This window comes from Heloderma suspectum, chromosome 2 (assembly GCF_057233095.1).
Source record: "Heloderma suspectum isolate Gila_16-S chromosome 2, 16-S_ref, whole genome shotgun sequence".
In the NCBI taxonomy this organism is placed as follows: domain Eukaryota; kingdom Metazoa; phylum Chordata; class Lepidosauria; order Squamata; family Helodermatidae; genus Heloderma; species Heloderma suspectum.
In genome coordinates this window covers 234,224,263-234,241,887 of record NC_139459.1, presented here as the reverse complement: position 1 = coordinate 234,241,887, position 17,625 = coordinate 234,224,263, and the positions used below count along the sequence as shown (strand labels likewise).

Genomic DNA, 17,625 nt, shown 5'->3' with positions numbered 1-17,625 from the left:
TCTTCTCCCAAAAGAGGGTCTATGACCCCCCTGGCAAAGGTGAAGTACAGGCTGAAGGGGCAGGATTGCAGCTTGAGATCGACAGGCATATGGTCAAGGAACACCTCATTACTTTGAATGAGTTCAAATCTCCAGGGCCAGATGAACTGCATCCTAGAGTAATAAAGGAACTGGCAGAAGAACTCTCAGAACTGCTGTCTATTCTCTTCGAGAAATCAGGGGGGGTGGGGGAAGTGCCAGATGACTGGAGGAGGGCTAATCTTGTCCCTATCTCCAAAACGGACAAAAAGGAAGAACCTGGGAACGACAGACCAGTCAGTCTGGCATCAATCCCTGGGAAAATTCTGGAGCAGATGATAAAGCAATCCATCTGGAAGCACCTTGAAAACAATGCTGTGATTACTCGAAGCCAACATGCGTTTGTCAAGAACAAATCCTTCCAGACGAATCTGATCTCATTTTTTGATCAGGTAACCTCCCTTGTGGACCGTGGGAATGCTATAGACATCATAAACCTCAACTTCAGCAAAGCTTTCCACAAAGTGCTCCATGATATCCTGATGAGCAGACTAGCTCAAAGCGGGCTAGATGAAACAACGATCCAGTGGATCCACAGTTGGCTACAGAATCGGACTCAAAGAGTGCTTATCAATGGGATCTTCTCAAACTGGGGAGAGGTAACGAGTGGGATACCACAGGGCTCAGTCCTGGGCCCAGTGGTCTTCAACATATTTATTAATGACTTGGAGGAGGAGGTGCAGGGAATGCTGATCAAATTTGCAGATGACACGAAATTGGGCGTGATAGCTAATACTTTGGAAGACAGAAACAAAATTCAAAGTGATCTGGATAGACTGGAGCGCTGGGCGGAAAACAGAATGACATTTTTAATAGGGATAAATGCCAAGTTCTGCACCTAGGAAAAAGAAACCAAATGCACAGTTACAAGATGAGGGATACGTGGCTCAACAACGCTACAAGCGAGAAGGATCTTGGAACTGTTGTCGATCACAAGCTGAATATGAGCCAACAATGTGATGTGGCTGCAAAAAAGGCAAATGCTATTTTGGGCTGCATTAATAGAAGCATAGCTTCCAAATCCCAGGAACTACTAGTTCCCCTCTACTCAGCACTGGTTAGCCTCATCTGCAGTACTGTGTCCAGTTCTGGGCACCACACTTTAAGAAGGATGCAGACAAACTGGAGAGGGTTCAGAGGAGGGTGGCAAAGATGATCAGGGGACTGGAAACAAAGCCCTATGAAGGAGACTGAAAGAACTGGGCATGTTTAGCCTTGAGAAGAGAAGACTGAGGGGAGATATGATAGTGCTCTTCAAGTACTTGAAAGGTTGTCACAGAGAGGAAGGCCAGGATCTCTTCTCGATCATCCCAGAGTGCAGGACACGGAATAATGGGCTCAAGTGACAGGAACCCAGATTCTGGCTGAACATCAGGAAAAACGTCCTGACTGTTAGAGCAATACGGCAAAGGAACCAATTACCCAGGGAGGTGGTGGGTTCTCCCACACCGGAGGCATTCAAGACGAGGCTGGATAGCCACCTGTCGGGGATGCTCGGACTTGGATTCCTGCATTGAGCAGGGGGTTGGACTCGATGGCCTTGTAGGCCCCTTCCAACCCTACTGTTCTACGATTCTATAGATCACATGCTCCCTATAGCTGGCCCTGATTAATAGTCTGGCTATAGCATTCTAAACCAGCAGAAGTTTCTGAACACTGTTTAAAGGCAGCCCCACAAAGAGTGCATTACAATAGTCCAAATGTAACTAAGAGGTAATTAAGGTATCTGCTATCATGGCGAGATCTGACATCTCGAGAACAGATGCAATTGGTGTACTAGCATTAGCTGTGTATAAGCAGTCATGCCCACTGCTGAAACCTAGGTTTGTGGCTCTGTGACTTCAAGGGACACTTAGTAAGTGCTCTGCTAATGTATTCTTCTGTCCCTCTCTCTATCCCTTTCTGTGTGTGTATGTGTTATCATGTGTCCCCAGTCCTATGGCACCCAAGACGCAAGTGCACATGTGAAACCAACTGACATATGTAAGCATAGAGCTTGAGCCTAGAGTTGAGGTGTGCTATTGAGCAGAGGGGTAGGGGTTACAACTGCCATACACTCGTACCACAGGTGTATTACCTACTGAACCCAGAGTAAGGCTTAAATTAAATAATACAGGCTTTATTGTAGAATATGTGAGATTGCCAAATACATAGCTTTGATACAGAATAGGTTAGATTAACCTAGATAAGCGTGGACTGGCAACTATTACACTAGACATACAGAACCAGGAAGTGGCCAGAGAAAGAGCAATGGGGCAGTGGGGAAGTTAACAGTTGCCAAATGAGATGGGGGGGGCATTAAGGACTGGAATGGTGGTGGTGGGTGGAGACAATGCAAACTCAGAATGTAAATGACATGGGGTTGAGCAAAGCAAGGGGTAGAGTGGAGAGTTGGTAAAGAGAAAGTGGCGGTGGGGAGAAAAAATGAAGACTGAAGAGTGGATTTATACCTGTTTCAGAGGAAAAGGAGTCTAAGGAAGGCCTTTCCCAAAAGTTCACTGTGATTTGGGAGTTCAGCAAGTGGGACCAGATATCAGAGCTACAAAGAAAAGGTTGGAACAAATCACCCTGCCTCTATGAAAACAATCAGAAGTCTTTTTTCGTTCTCAAGCAGACAAAGACTGTTATAGGAGACTGAAGGTAGGTACACTTTATTAGATCCCCCTCAGCTCCACACAGTGTAATAAACAAAACTTAAGTTCTCCTTGAACCCTCCTGAGCTAAAGATAGAAATGATGGCTACTTGGCTGAAGGTGAACTGGCTTGGAAGAAGACAGGGGACACAATCTCTGGTTCCTTTTCTTTGGAACTCCCTGCTCCTGGAGGTCAGGCAGGCACCAATACCATATTGCTTCAGACTCCTTCTGAAAACAGTTCTGTTCCAGGAAGAACACCTTAAATGACCAGCCATGGTTTTTAGTGGCATTGTTTTTTTTTTCTAATTTTAATATGGTTTTAATCTTTTAACTTTTTTACTATTGTACCTCTTCTGTTCACTGCTCTGGAATCTGTTTTAGATGGGGAATGGTATACAAGTGTTGTAAATAAGTAAATAAACTGTTTTTAGAACCTTGTGGTACTATGGAGGAATTTTTTCCAGAGTACAAAACAACAACAGAGGTTCTAGGTTGATCTTCACCATTGGTGCAGTGTGCAAAATCAAATACGGAGCAAAGTTGAGTCGGCCCTTCACCAATGATACACCAGAAGTTCCATGCACAAAATGGTATAGGGGTTCCAAATCACAGAGGTGCGTAACACATAGGTGACCTATGTAAACGTTGGTGGAGGTTCATATCCTTATTGGCTGTAAACAACTGCTCACGTGTTTACCACTAATAATGGTGCTTCATGAATGGAGCATTTTTTCCCCACCAGGGTTCTGGATTGGCCAATTCAGAATCTACCTTGGGTAGCTTAAACAAAATAGTGACTCAGCAATCAGAGATACATTTGCAAGTTCCAGAGTTCCTGCACTCTGTATATCAGCAAGGGTTGCTACTATCAATTTAATTAGGTTAGAGATCGGCAAGTGTAAGGGCGCAATCGTATTGAGATAGTCGGTAACCTCCAAAGTCAGAGACTGCTGAGTATCCAGGGCAGGTGGCTATAACACGGATGCAATCCTCACCTCTGTGCTCCAGCCACCCTACATTTTTGGTCAGATGCCCAATTTTGGCTGTCTAGTTGCGGCTCTGGGGAGGGAAGAGGCCATGCAGCACATAGAAAGCTGCATAACATGGCTTCTGTGGTCTCCTCCGCTCCCCGCCCTAGGACCACCCCCTTTTCCCTGTCTCCATGCTCTGTTTCCAAGCACAGAGACATAGCTGGTGCAGAGGCAACCACACTGGCTACAAGGGGGAGGGAGAGCAGGCGGGGAGCATGGTTTCTGAGAACCGTGTTCAGAGCCCTGGCTCCGACCTTGGTTCCCAGAAACCAAAAAACCCTATGGCCCTCTAGACAGTGTCTAGTGGCCATAGGATTGCTCCCTAAATTACTCAGGATGCAATCCTATACATGTTTAGACAGAAAGAAGTCATACAGCTCCCAGAATTCACCAGCCTACATGGTTGGCTGGGGAATGATGAGAGTTTTAGGATTTTTTTCTGTCTAAACTTGCATAGGATTGCACCCTTAGCCAGCTTTTCAAGATAAAATGGAGACTCTGGAGCAGGGATGGGGAACATGTGGCCCTCCAAATGTTGTTGCACTGCAACTCCCATCATTCTTCACCATTAGCTATGCTCTAACTTTATCAGAAACATAAAAATGCAGATAAAATTGATATTATCTCCAAGATCTTTGGAATAATGAACTTAAATGCCCTACTCCTTTGAGCCAATGGCAGGCTGTTTTAAAAACAGTGAAATGAGCCTCTTTTGATCTTAAAATGAAGTGAAGACAACAGAAACATCTATTTCATATTTATTGGACACCTCAGCGAACGTTTAATAAGGGCTGGTTACAGAACCCTAGTTGCTGGAGATGCAATTCAGGAGTTGGAACATTTACTCATATGGTCTGAGCTCCTTGTCACCATTTCCCAGCATAATAACTTTTTCTGCAGAGACACAGAGCACACAGGGATTGTGCACCCTGTTTCTCTGTAGAATGGAGCTCCACACAGCCCACCAAATAGAGGAGCCCAAGTTTGCTGGGAAACATGGTGCATTCTCCCCAAGTGATCTATTTCCCTGTAGAATCAGTAGGATTCCAGCACCATGGCTGCTTCCACTAGTGGTGGGATGCAGCTCCTGGAGGGTTCTGGGGGGTCAACATAGCCCCCGCCAACCCTCTGACATGCCCACCCCTGTCTTAGGCTATATCCACAGTACATGAAATCTATCTTCATATCAAGAGTTATGGCTACTTTGAGAATGGAATGTGGCTAAGAGAATAATTATCCTGCATTGGAAGGACAAATGTGCTCCTGATTTGCAGAGTTGGATAGTTGTGTGTTCTTTGCAACATCTCAATTGGCTCTTTTTTGATGGCATAGCAAGGAAGAGGACTTTTAAACAATTTGGTCTAATTCTATTGAGTAATTTGCTTAGTATACGCGCGCACACACACACACACACACATATCTTTTAGTAGATTGTTTTTTTCTTTTTTCCTCTTTTCTCTCTTTAAATTTGTATTTATACATTTATATTAATATATTAGATATTTGGCTTGTAGTCTGTTTATTAATGTAGATTATATTGTTATTTAATATTTGTAATGCATTGAATTTGAATCTTTTTTGCGTGCATGTGTCTGTGTAACTCTAATAAAATTGAAAAACAACAACATTGGCTATGCTGGCTGGGGCTGATGGGAGTTGCAGTCCAACACCTGGAGGGCCACATGTTCTCCACCCTGCTCTAGAATCAAGGTGTGTGTGTGTGAGGCATACCTCAAAAATAACAGTGCAGCTAAGCTCCTTGGTAACAGTGTGGGGGTGGGGAAGGTGTATGTAAGTCTAGAATATTCAAGGGCACCCTAGAAGAAATAGGCTGTTATGAAATTGGCCCATAGGAAACTAGAATTCTAGGTTCAGAATACCTAGTTACAAAGAACAGTTGTGGTGGTGGCAGTGGCACCAAACAATATGCTCCAAGGATGCTTCTCCCACATTTGTTCCCAAGCAATATGTAATATCCTAAATGTTACAAACACATAGTTTAACATTCAAGTCTTGTTTCCAATTTCATTTTTGCAAAAGCTAATGAGACTCAGCAAGCTGCATCTTTATAAGGTTGTCATCCTGCTGTAAGTCTGGTATAGCATTCTGCCAAGTTATGGTTTTAAGCTGGGCTTGGGTACCTTTTAGCATTTAGAATACACATGCACCAACAACAGGGTACTTTGTCCTAAAGTATGTGCATCAAGTATGTGCTCTGGATCAAGGGCAGGAGGAATATAGATCAGGATCTACTGGTAGATCTTTGGGTGGTTTGTAGTAGATCTCCAAGGATTTCTGACTTTAATGAAAGTGAGGGGAGAACCTCTGACATGGCAGACATTGTGCTAATTGCTTCTCTCTCAACTTCAGTGTTATTCATCTGTAAAATAGAAGCACTAATTAGTTGTTTTTGACCAGGCCTTTGTTCAGATCTGCTGGCCTGTTTTAGACTGATGTGTTAGAATCCCTGCTCTATGTTAAGCCACAAGCAGATCTGTATATATCCCAATGTGTAGGGTTTTTATTTATTTATTTATTTATTTTATTACATTTCTATACTGCCCAATAGTTGACACTTTCTGGGTGATTCACAACAATGGTTCATGGGGTGCAACAGATAACGGACTCTACCCCCTGAGCCACCATTTTGTGTTTGGCTCTGGCTGGTAGACGCAGCATTTTTTTTATTAAAAAAGTAGAATAAATCCCACAAGCCTGAAGCTTGCCCACCGCTGCTTGGTATGGAAAGTCCCTTCTATCTGCTGATGGGTGAAAAGTACAACCCCACTTGCAACGTGCTGTTCCATGTAGCTTCCTAGGACTGCCTAGTTAATGGCAAGGCCAGTCCTATATATGGTCCCTCTTATAGTGGATTGAACAACTCTACAGCAGCAGCAAAAACAACAGATAAGCCAGGGCATGATTTTGTTAGTAGCAAAATATACATGAGAGCTGCATTTTAGGTTCTCCCAAATCCAAGGGAGATGGAAGGCACCTCATCATGACAGACTAGTAGCTTTCCCATTCGTGATCCTGCCTAGTAACACAGACTTTCATGTAAAATCTGACCTTTATCCCCGCAACCAGGCTAAAAATGAGACAGATGCACATCAGGAGCAGATCATCATTCTGTTATAAATGAGAGCCTAGAAAAACTGTGCTCAAATTTCCCCTCCTTTCTCTTGCAGCAGATTGCATTCCCTTATAGCAGCCTCTACACCAGGGTGGGGGACATATGCCCCTCCAGATGTCTCTGGACTGCAACACCCATCAGCCCTAGCCAGCATAGTCAATAATGAGGGATGATGGGAGTTGCAATCCAACAACATCTGGAGGGCCACATGTTCCCCCATCTAGACCTTTTCCCTTGCAAGAGTGTAGAAACAGTTAATTCTCTTGGCAGTAGAACTGGGGCTTGGGCTCATGACCCCCATCCATTTATGTGGCAGCGTGTTGTCCCCACACATCCTGAAGCCCCAGAAGGCCTGCTGGGGGAAGCAAGTGATTTGAATGATCAATCCTCTCCTGCCTATCATCCCATTAACAGAAAGTGTTGACATCTCCACAATTGGATCTCCCAGCAGCTGTGCCATAATATACTTCCTACGCAGAACATTGCCTGCTGAGGTTTTCCCACAACCCTGTATCTTGCTTCACAACCAATAATCCCTGTGGAAAGTAATGATGCCTTGTGAATCCACAGCCCTATCTTGACAGCCCCTTGCACACAATGACCCCCTCCCCTCCTTCTGAAGGGTAAGGGAAGAATTAACTGAGGTACAAATCAGCATGACAGAGATTGCAAAGCAAAGGAGAATCAAGGGAGCTTGACATGATGCTTTTTACTAGCTTCTGTTTCTTTACAGGAACTGGAGAAATAGTTTCCTGGATCAGGGTCTCCATCTCTAGCCACAACATCGCCTCTCCCTCTTCCTTCAAATCCTTCTTCAAAAATACCAGTTTAATCAGTAAAACCTTCCCTGAACTACTACAATTTCACCTTTCTTCATGTCCCGCCGCTACTAATGATCTCTCTTCTACTGCATCCTTACCATTCCTTTATCAAGCCCTATACTGTTCCTTGGCCATGTCCAGGGCTGGCCCTACCATTAGGCAGAGTGAAGAAGTCGCCTCAGGCAGCAGATGCTGGGAGGTGGCAGCAAGGTGTTGGAGGAGAGAGCTGTGGATCACACGGCCTGCCCTGCAGCCCCTAAGCTAGTTTGCTGCCTTCAGGTGTGGTGAAGGATGCTTTCCCATTGCCAGTGCTGAAGAAAGATTCAATCACCAGTCCAGTCAGCTTTTGTACATGGAATGGAAGGGGGCGCCATCTTGTCTTTTTCCTCAGGCAGCAAGATGTCTTGGGCCAGGCCTGGCCACATCTGTAAGCGCTTTAGGCAGTGATTGTGTTGTGTGCAGAACCTAGCATATAGCTGACACTAAGCTGTGCATCAAACAGTACTAGTCTTTCTTAGTATTAGACATGCCCCATTGTCCTACTACAGTTAATGACAGAACTTGTTTCTTAATGTCCCCCAAACAGCTCTAAGTTTTTGAATATCTCTTCCTTTCTGAAAGGCAGAATCAAGAAATCATATATGAACAATATTCCCTCTTTCTGAAACTCTTCTAGATCCCAAGTCCTGCCCTCTCTAGACAAGACTTAATTATGAAGGTGAGAAAATACGAAGTTGTTATGCTAACTATATTTTATTGGCTACTTCAAGGAGCTCAGAGTGGAGATTTAACCTCACAACAGCTCTGAAGTAGGTTAGGCAGTGCAATAGTGACTTGCTCAAGGCCATCCCTGTATGGCCAAGAGGGGAATTGAACATGGGTTTCCAATATCCAAGACTAACAGTCTATCCAGTGCAGTATACCCCACATGGGGCCGCGGAGGCTTAGTGGTTAAGACGCTGAACTGCAGACTGGAAGGTTGGCAGGTCAGCAGTTCAAGACCCGAGCGCTGCGTGACCGAGTGAGCTCCCGTCTTCAGTCCCAGCTTCTGCCAACCTAGCAGTTCGAAAGCAAGAAATTGCAAGTACATAAATAGGTACCGCCTTGGCGGGAAAGGTAACAGTGTTCTGTGCAGTGTTCAGTCATGCCGGCCACATGACCACGGAAGCATCTTCGGACAGCGCTGGCTCTTTGGCTTAGAAACGGGGATGAGCACCGCACCCTAGAGTTGGACACGACTGGTTGGGGACACCTTTACCTTTTATACCCCACATACCAGTTACCATTCCAAGTAGTTACTGTTCCATGCCAACTAGTAAGTAGGGCACTGAAACTTGCAGATGAGGAAGGATGTTAGTAAGAATTAAAAGCCCTGACAGTGCCAAGGGATGGCATTTGCCTCAGAAGGGCTAATTTCCTCTCCTCTCTCACCAGAGGAACTTACCCTGAGGGGAGTAAACCTCCTCTCTCCCTGAACTGTTGAACCGTACAGCTAACTGTACAGTTTACTGTACATCCAGCCCCAAAACCACTCCCTGGACAGTCTATAGCAGCACTACTGTACTCAGATTCAGGGTTCAAGACTGTTAAGCTTGTCCCACATCCGGCTCTGAATTCTCAAATACAATATGGGGAGGGGTGGAACTCCCCTCCCCATATAATAATAAATAATAATAATAAATAACTCTCCCCCCACCCATACTACACATGCTGGCTGAGCAGCTCACCACACAGTCAGGCCCAAAACCTCTCCCCAGCACTCAGACTGGGGGCTGGCAATACAGCAGTGGGAAAGGAGCTCAAACATTTCTCCCAGCTCAGGTTGGGAACTGTCCCCATCACCACCACTTCCTCCCTCCCAATTATCACTTTGGGGGAATAAGGAAGACTGATCCCTCCTGTGAATTTTTGTAGGCTCCTCACTTGTAATATCAAGATTTAGATTCCACATTTCAAACAAGTAAAGCACTTCACAGATCTCAGAAATTCTTATAATAGCCCTGTAAGGCAGGCCAGTATATTTCCATATTCTAGACGGGTGCATGTGAAGCCAGAAGAATATTGGCTTGTCTAATGCCAGTTAGTGAGTCTGTGGCTGAGGCAAGATTTGAACCAAGGACTTCGCAGCTCATGTTCATGAAGCCTGATTCTATGGATGTTTTCTCAGAAGTAATTCCCATTGAGTTCCATAGGATTTCCTCCCTAATGAGTGTGCAAACAATTGCAGCCTCACACACGTAACCTTTGTTAAACCATTGTTCCTTATAGCAGACTTTATGGCAACCTGAAGTAAAGATCTCAAAGATCCTCCACACAGCAAAGGAGTTGAGATAAGCCATTTTCTTATCACAGCTGCAAGGTAAGATCTCATCACTTTTTATATCTTAGCCCATATTATCTTTATTGCATTGCTCTTTATAGTATCTGATAAGCGAAGACTATTTCATCCCTGGTACATTTAAGGATCAGTTATTGTTCATCATGAACAACTCACTACAAGTGTTGATGTGAGAGAGCTTCGGCTATTGGGCGGTATAGAAATGAAATAAATAAATAAATAAATAAATCTCTTCTCAGTGCCCTCAGGACCGATCTAGTGGTTTAACTTCAAGCCTAGCCTTTTTCTCAAAGCCAAAGGGCTAAACTAGATGAAGACCAATTCCTCCCGCCCTCCCAATGATCACTGCTGTTCACACCAATATGCCACATCATCCAATTTTGCATCCATTTGTGGACATTTCTCCCTCAGGAACTTCACTGGCTTGTTTACCAGTGGCTGAACTGTCCCAAGAACACTGGCATGGGGGGATGCATTAGCAGGGAAGGTGAGAGCTCTTCAGAGGTGGGGATAATGACTGTACTAAATTCCATGTACATGCAAGCCACAGAAGAGATGAGAGCAACAACTGGACTGCAAACATCCTGCCCATCCTCCCCCACACACACACACACACACATAATCCTTCTTACTTTCAGGCCATATCTGACCCTGGTTTATGTCAAGATGGCTCCAGCCTTTATAGACATCAGCCCATCTCCCAGTGTCATAGGCCAAAGCAATCTACTAAGCTGGAGACTCTGAGCTGGCAGTTCCCTGGCCCTGAGCTCTGGCTGTTCTTGTTAAGCAGAAGCCAGGGACCTAAGGGGCAGTTGGAAATGGCATGCACAGTGCCTGCTGGAAGCATCTGTTCCTTGGAGCAGACGGTGAGACAAAAATAATCCACCATCTCACCATTTCCATCCGCCTGCCTAGGGTTCCTTGAAAGCCAGGAAGCCACCAACCCAGGTTGGCAGGAGCCAAAAATAAAAGGCAGGGAGACCACTTACTTTTTAAGTTTAGGAGGAATAGGAAAGTGGATTTAGGAGTCACCGCAGCACCCTGGCATTTCCATCTGCTTCCTTGCTTGATGCTGAATGCACATTGCATTGCACACACACAGAGACGGTGGGGGGGGGGTAGAGGGGGGCAAACATTGCAGTTTGCGGAAGCTACCAAAGATTAGAAAGCTGAGTTAAGGGTCTCCCCATGTTTTTACGCCTCCATTCTAGCATAGTCTGGGTAGATGCATCCCTCCCAGTGCTAAGCGAGATGCCCACCTAGGGGAGGACAGGAGTTACTGCCTGCAATGCAAGATGGAAATGTACTCAGTAGAGGAGAGCAAAGACATAAAAATAGATATTGGAGTACAGTGAGGGTACCAAGGCTTGATTCAGGTTTCTATCTAATCAAACACAGGAAGTAGGCAAAATCATTGCATCTCACTGTCCCGTTCCCCCCGCCCCGCCAGTTACAAGCATTTGCAATAAAGCCTCCAGTCCAGAACTCTTCTCAGCACATCAGATGCTGCCCCCACCATTCGATGTGGTGTCTGCCCCTCGTCGTGTATGCGGATGGGGGTGGGGGCGGAATGGTGGTCTAGCACCCGTAAACCTTCATTCCCCTCCCCCCAGCCCCGTCTGGAATGGCAAATGGATTCAGCCGTGAGGCATCCTTCCCAAGTCCCAGCCCAGCCACTTCCACCTCATGTAAAGGTGGTGGGGTGGGGTGCCACACACTCACCTGTATCTCCTCAGATATTCTTGCTGCCAGCAAGCGAAGAGTTAAGGCCGCCAGCTGTGCCTGGCTTCGTTCTCTGCCAAGTGTCCTGCCAACGCATCTAAAGGCATATCCTAATCCGTGGATGCCTGGAGGGGCCAGGTAAGGGGGGTGGGAAGGAGGAAGGGCGGCTGGTGGGGGTACTACTGACAGCCAGCCTCAGGGCATGGTGGCACCCCAGGCGCCAGTTTGGCACTGAACCAGCAGAGAGGGAGGAGGGACGGAGCAGCTCTCAGGAGGGCTCCGGAGCGGGAGGCGGCGGCGGCGGCGGCGGAGGAGGCGGGAACGGGGTGGAGGGGGCACCCTGTGCCCACCCGCTTTTCTGGGCGGGCGTGAGGGAGGCAGGGGGAGAAGAGGCAGCAACACGAGCAGGAGGGCGAACGGGAGCCCGCCGCGATTAGGGCTCCCACATGGCGACCCCCGCTCAGCGGTCGCCGGGCGAACTCGCCGCTCGCTTGCTCCCGACCAGAAGAGGCGGGAAAGCTTTAGCCCGGGTCACCCGCCCGAAGGCTGCACCGACTCTCGCTCTTTCCCCGCGGCGGCGGCGGCGGACCCTCCCCAGCTCCGCTCTCCCGCCCCCTCCTCGCACGTGGTTATTAACGAAATAATTTTTTTAAAAAAACCCTGTCAGGAGGAGCCCGCCTTCAATTATTTATGCCGACAACAAATCCAAAACGGTAATTACACACTGCAGCTGGCGGGGCCTCAGGCGGGGCTGCTGGACCCGCTGAGGGAGGGGGTGGGAGGGCTCGTGCGTGGGAAGAGGCCCCCGCGGCAGCGGCGCGGGGCGGCCGGCGACGAGGCAGTCCTTCCCCTGCAAACGCGGCGAGGGGCCGGCAGGGGACCGGGCGAGGCTCGGGCGTGCTGCGTGGCGGCGGGTGCAGCGCCGTTCACCCTCGGGGGCAGCCAAGCTCAGGCGCCCCCTTCCCTCTCCCGCCTTCCGGAAGGAAGGGGGATTCCCCCCCGCACCTTTATGAAGGGGACGGTGGTGGTGGTCGTCGGACGGAGCACCGCCTTCGTCAGAGAGAAAAGGCGTGTGTGTGTGTGTGAGAGAGAGAGAGACAGACAGACAGACAGACCTGTATCTGTCTTGCAACATTTCCGTAGATCTGGCTGTGGCACCAGAGAGAGGAGGCCCGAACTAACCAAACGGCTTGACTTGTTGCACTCAGTGCGTGGCTAAGCCTGTGCAACCCATTGCCACGGAATATTCTCTGGGGCGCCATTCCAGGCAGTTGTAGTGTTTAGACTGCAATCCTCTACACACCTATGAATAAGTCCTATTCAATGAGGCTTATCTCTGAGTGGACACATAAAATCGCCATTTGAGCCTCATTGTACAAAGCAGGGCAAATAGATTTGGGGATAAGTGACAGATGGGAGAAAGGATTCACAACGACATTGAAAAGCCTTGTCTTGGATACATTCAAAATTAAATGGCAAGAAGTGTATCTAAAAGAACATTTAAACATGCCTAGGCACTCACATTTTTAAGGGCCTTAAAATCTCCGAAGGAAAAAAAAATGTGCAAAAACGAAGACAAGCAATCTCCATTACATAATACAGTACAAGAAAAGCCTTCGTTGATGGATGGGTTTGTTTTTTTTTTAGCCCTGAGCTTCAGAGCAGCAACAAAATAAATTGGGAAGGGGGAAGATGTGGCAGCCTGACCCAATCAAGCTGGACCCCCAGACCTAATTAGCTTCAAAACAAACCGCAACAAAAAACTGGTTATTTTTTAACCAAACTAGGACAGCAGGTAAATATGTGGGCCTGAGATCACAATGGGTCTCCATTTGTAAAGTGACTAGGGCCTTCACAAGCTCAAATCCAGCCCTGATTGCTGAGATCATTTGTCATATAGTCTGAAACACAGGCCACATGCCCCTGATCACTTTGAAAACCAGTAGAAATAGTGTAGATATTTTAAAATACAGGTAAACTAATAGTCTAATTAATTGGGATATTCATTGTAACTCTGCTTCATAGTATATATATTATGGACAAGCATAAATGCTGATATATGCACCGATTCCAACATAATGTTTTCCCCCCCACAGAGGAATACATATGACGGAATAGATGTGAGAAACATGACAGTGTACATTCACATGGGTTTTGCAGGGAAATTCATGAGCTGGAAACAGCAGGAATTCACTCTTAGCTCGTGGATTTCCCCTGCAAGAATATTACATTCTGATGGCACATTTTCCACTTGCGTTGTTCCATGTCTATTCTGTTGCAGAGGGAAACCTTACATTTAACCAGTCCTGGGAATGTATGGATCATTTCCCAACTGGCCTGCGGGTTGGTCTTTTGCCTGTAAAATTCTGAAGGTGCCACTATCAGAGAAAGTGGCTATCAGCTGCTTAATCCAATGGTTTGGCCAGTCCTGTACCATGGACAGAGCTCTGCTTTGTATTTATCTCTGTGGCTCTTCCTCTGTTGTATCTCCCAGACAAATGTCCATGCTAGCCTTCTTTGCATAATTACCTTGACCTCCATCTGTGGACAGGAACTGCTGTGCTATGGCCTAAGTGGGCACTTTTTCTTTCACAATTGTTTATCTAGTCCAACAATCCATTTGAAACAACATTTGGAAGAAAGAGAATGGAAAGCAATAGCATGCTATTTTGGTGAAACATGCTATTTTGGGGGAAAACTTCACTAGAAGCTGGATTCTAATCTTAGCTGCTCTGCATGTGTAAGGCAGCTTCTGCTTCTGGTGTGTTACTATTTCCAGGTATAAAACATGCATAACGATGGAAGGTCTTCTCATGGCCTTCTCTTCTTCACTGTGATCTTACACAGTGCTGCCAACTGCTCATGGATCTCTTTGTGCTCAAACAGCATCCCACCACAGCCTTTGCCACTGTGAGGATTTAACAGCTTATGCAGCAGGACCAATCCACCCCTGATAGGCCTTTCCTTCATCTGCACCATTTGGGATAGCATGAAGGGTTGGCTGAGAGACCAGGATCTGTCAAGCTAGGCTCTGTTGACTCTGCAGGTAGCCAGACAGTGCCCTACCCAGGTTAAGCTGCTGACAGGCCTCAAGTTCCAAAACATCAGGTTTTCAGTCTATTTTATTTTCTTGACTCTGAGCTTTTTAGCTTTACTCGCCCCAACCCACTGCTTCCAACACAGGTGAGTCATGTTGATTTCCAAAATCTTTCCCAGCTGCTCTTCTTTGCACATTGTATTTTAATCCAAATGCCATATTCCAGTCTTCTCCAACCTGGCATCCTTCAGATGAGTTGGACTGCAACTCCTGTAATTCCTAACCAGCATGGCCATTGGCCGTATTAGTTTTCATATTCCTTTTTTGTTCACAGATGCATGGCTTTAAAACTTTCAGGCTTTTCCCTACAGATCACCACCATGGACCCCTCCACTTATAATTATTTTGCAATTTGATGGCTTCTTTAAATGTACCATGTAATGTTTATGACCTTTATCTTATTTGTCCTCACAACAATCCAGCATGGCAGACCACTATTATTTCCATTTTACTGATTATTAACAGAGAGACAGAAGCGTCTCTAAAAGTACATATGCAGTGAGTAAATGAGTTGTGCTAGGATTATAGTCCAAGTTCTACAGGTCCAGGTTCTAAATTTTCAACTACATGTTGTGTGTAGTTCTTATTATTTTTGCTGATGTTTTAAAAATAAATAAATTAGACTGAGTGGAGGGCTAAGGGTCAATCCTTTCTGTGCCACCTAGTTGCCCCTACCCCTGCCTAGATACTTTCCCAACCATGAGGGAAAATAAATGGGGGAAGAGGGCTGGGTGCAGAATTGCTGGAAAAGAAATAAACAGCTCCTTTCCCTCTTGCCAGTCGTCTGCTCAACCTGAAGCCATTGTATAACATGAAAAAGAAACAATATCAGAACTACACATAATGGGTAGCTTACCCAGCCACAAGACTACCTCCATGACTTCCAGAAACACTGCTAGAGGTGCCTTGAATTCTCATAAAGCTCATCTGCTTTTATATAAAATAAAATAGTTCATCATGATTTGTTATATTATATGGTGCTTTCGTGCCTCTTCATTCTTGTGGTACCGCAAAATTTCCACTTGTTTTCCCATTGTTATGGAACCACCTTAGTAATTGTTAAAAATAAAGGGTATGTTAAACGTCACTAATCTTGTTCCCTTTGCTAGGCAAGTAAATTGTCTGCACCATCTGTCACTTCTGTTATGACCAGTTGCTACAGCTCAAATATCTGGGGCTCATCTGATGAGAAGTAATATCTATATACTGTAATTAGTGGTTGATTTAATTTCAGATTGATAACAGTTGCTCTTTTCCAGGTCCTCATCCTTGAATATCTCTTTAGCTTTATGTTTGCCTTATATAGCTTTCTCTCAGCAACTCACCAGCTCTAGTCTGAGTGAGCTTCATATTCTGGAGACTGTTTGAAACTGGTGTGAATGGCTATTGTTCTCTTCTGCCCATAGTAGGCATGGCACAAGAGTGGGCACAAGAGTGGGCACAAGAGTGGGCACAAGAGTGGGCACAAGAGTGGGCACAAGAGTGGGCACAAGAGTGGGCACAAGAGTGGGCACAAGAGTGGGCACAAGAGTGGGCACAAGAGTGGGCACAAGAGTGGGCACAAGAGTGGGCACAAGAGTCCTCATCCAAGCCTGACTCAGAATTTGAAATACCTAAGTTTGAAATACGTAAGTCCAAACCAGGCTCAAGCCTTCCAGTCCCTGAACTTCTTTTCCCAAATGCTCAGCATCTAAGCACTCAGAAAAGGAAGTCCTGCAGCGTCCCGCCAACTCTAGTGCAAGGTAATTGTGCTGCTTTGTGCCATTAGCGTGCCTAGAGTGGGAAAAAAACATTGAAGGGGCAAAATCAGGATGAAATTCATTCATGGTGGGAGCTGCTAGCCAGTCCCACAAGCCTTTGGTCTCTACCCCCAATTTTATTTATTTATTGCCCCCATTGCATTTTTCCTGTCCCCATAGGAGTGATGGTTCTATTTGTTCCTTTGGGAGTGTACAGAAAGGCACCTGAGATGAGCCCTAAGACTGGCCTATAACAGTTATTTGAGTTCATCCAATTTTTTAAAAAATGGTTCTATAAATTCAGAGTTAATTGCAGAAGAGTTTATGGAAGCTTGTCTATCTAATCCATCATATCAATATTGAATATTAATATTCAATAGTACTCTGTCAAAGTACAGAGGCTTACTTTGTGTAAGTGTGTACAGGATTGCAGCCTAAATCAACCACATCAGTTCTGCTGAACAAGGCTGAGGGCATATTTAACAATGTACCCAAGTCTGTGTATGTGTTTTGTGTATGTTTTTAAAGCTCAGATAAAGCAATATAAGGGCTAAAAGGATCTTCTGAAATTGTCATAAGTAAGAGATTAGAAGTTTAAATTAAATGATACCTGATTTTTTCAGGGATTCAGTAGAAAAGGAATTTCTAAGGTACTTAAAAAAAATGCAACTCTAAAATCATAGAGTTGATCCAAAGGTGCCATTCAGTCAGCATAAAGGAAGCCAATGACAGAAGGACTTTCCCCTCACCCTGCAGCTCCCCACATACCCCCAAATCAGCTCCAGAGGGTTGGGGAACCATCCAGAGAACACTGGGGTGGGGGGAGCAGGGGAGAGGAGAAGACAGGGAAATTCAGTTGAATTGAAAAATTCAACTTTTTCAATTACAAAAAGTAATTGTGGACAGGCTCAGCTATTTCAGAGTTGTAGTTTCCAGCATGACAGGCACTCATTTACACACAATGGATTCTTCCTGAAAGTGACACATAGAGAAAATTAAATCAACCAGACAGTAATTATCTTAATTCACT

At 45.7% G+C, this 17,625-nt stretch overlaps 1 protein-coding gene across 1 annotated transcript in view; it reads right to left on the bottom strand.

Annotated features, from left to right (window-relative positions):
* CACNA1A (calcium voltage-gated channel subunit alpha1 A) overlaps positions 1-11,842 on the bottom strand; it is a 368,926-nt gene extending 357,084 nt beyond the window's left edge. The window contains exon 1 of the mRNA XM_084838533.1: positions 11,760-11,842. The gene's annotated coding sequence lies outside the window, so the exon portion shown is untranslated. The remainder of the gene's footprint in view (positions 1-11,759) is intronic.
* Positions 11,843-17,625: the final 5,783 nt, after the last annotated feature.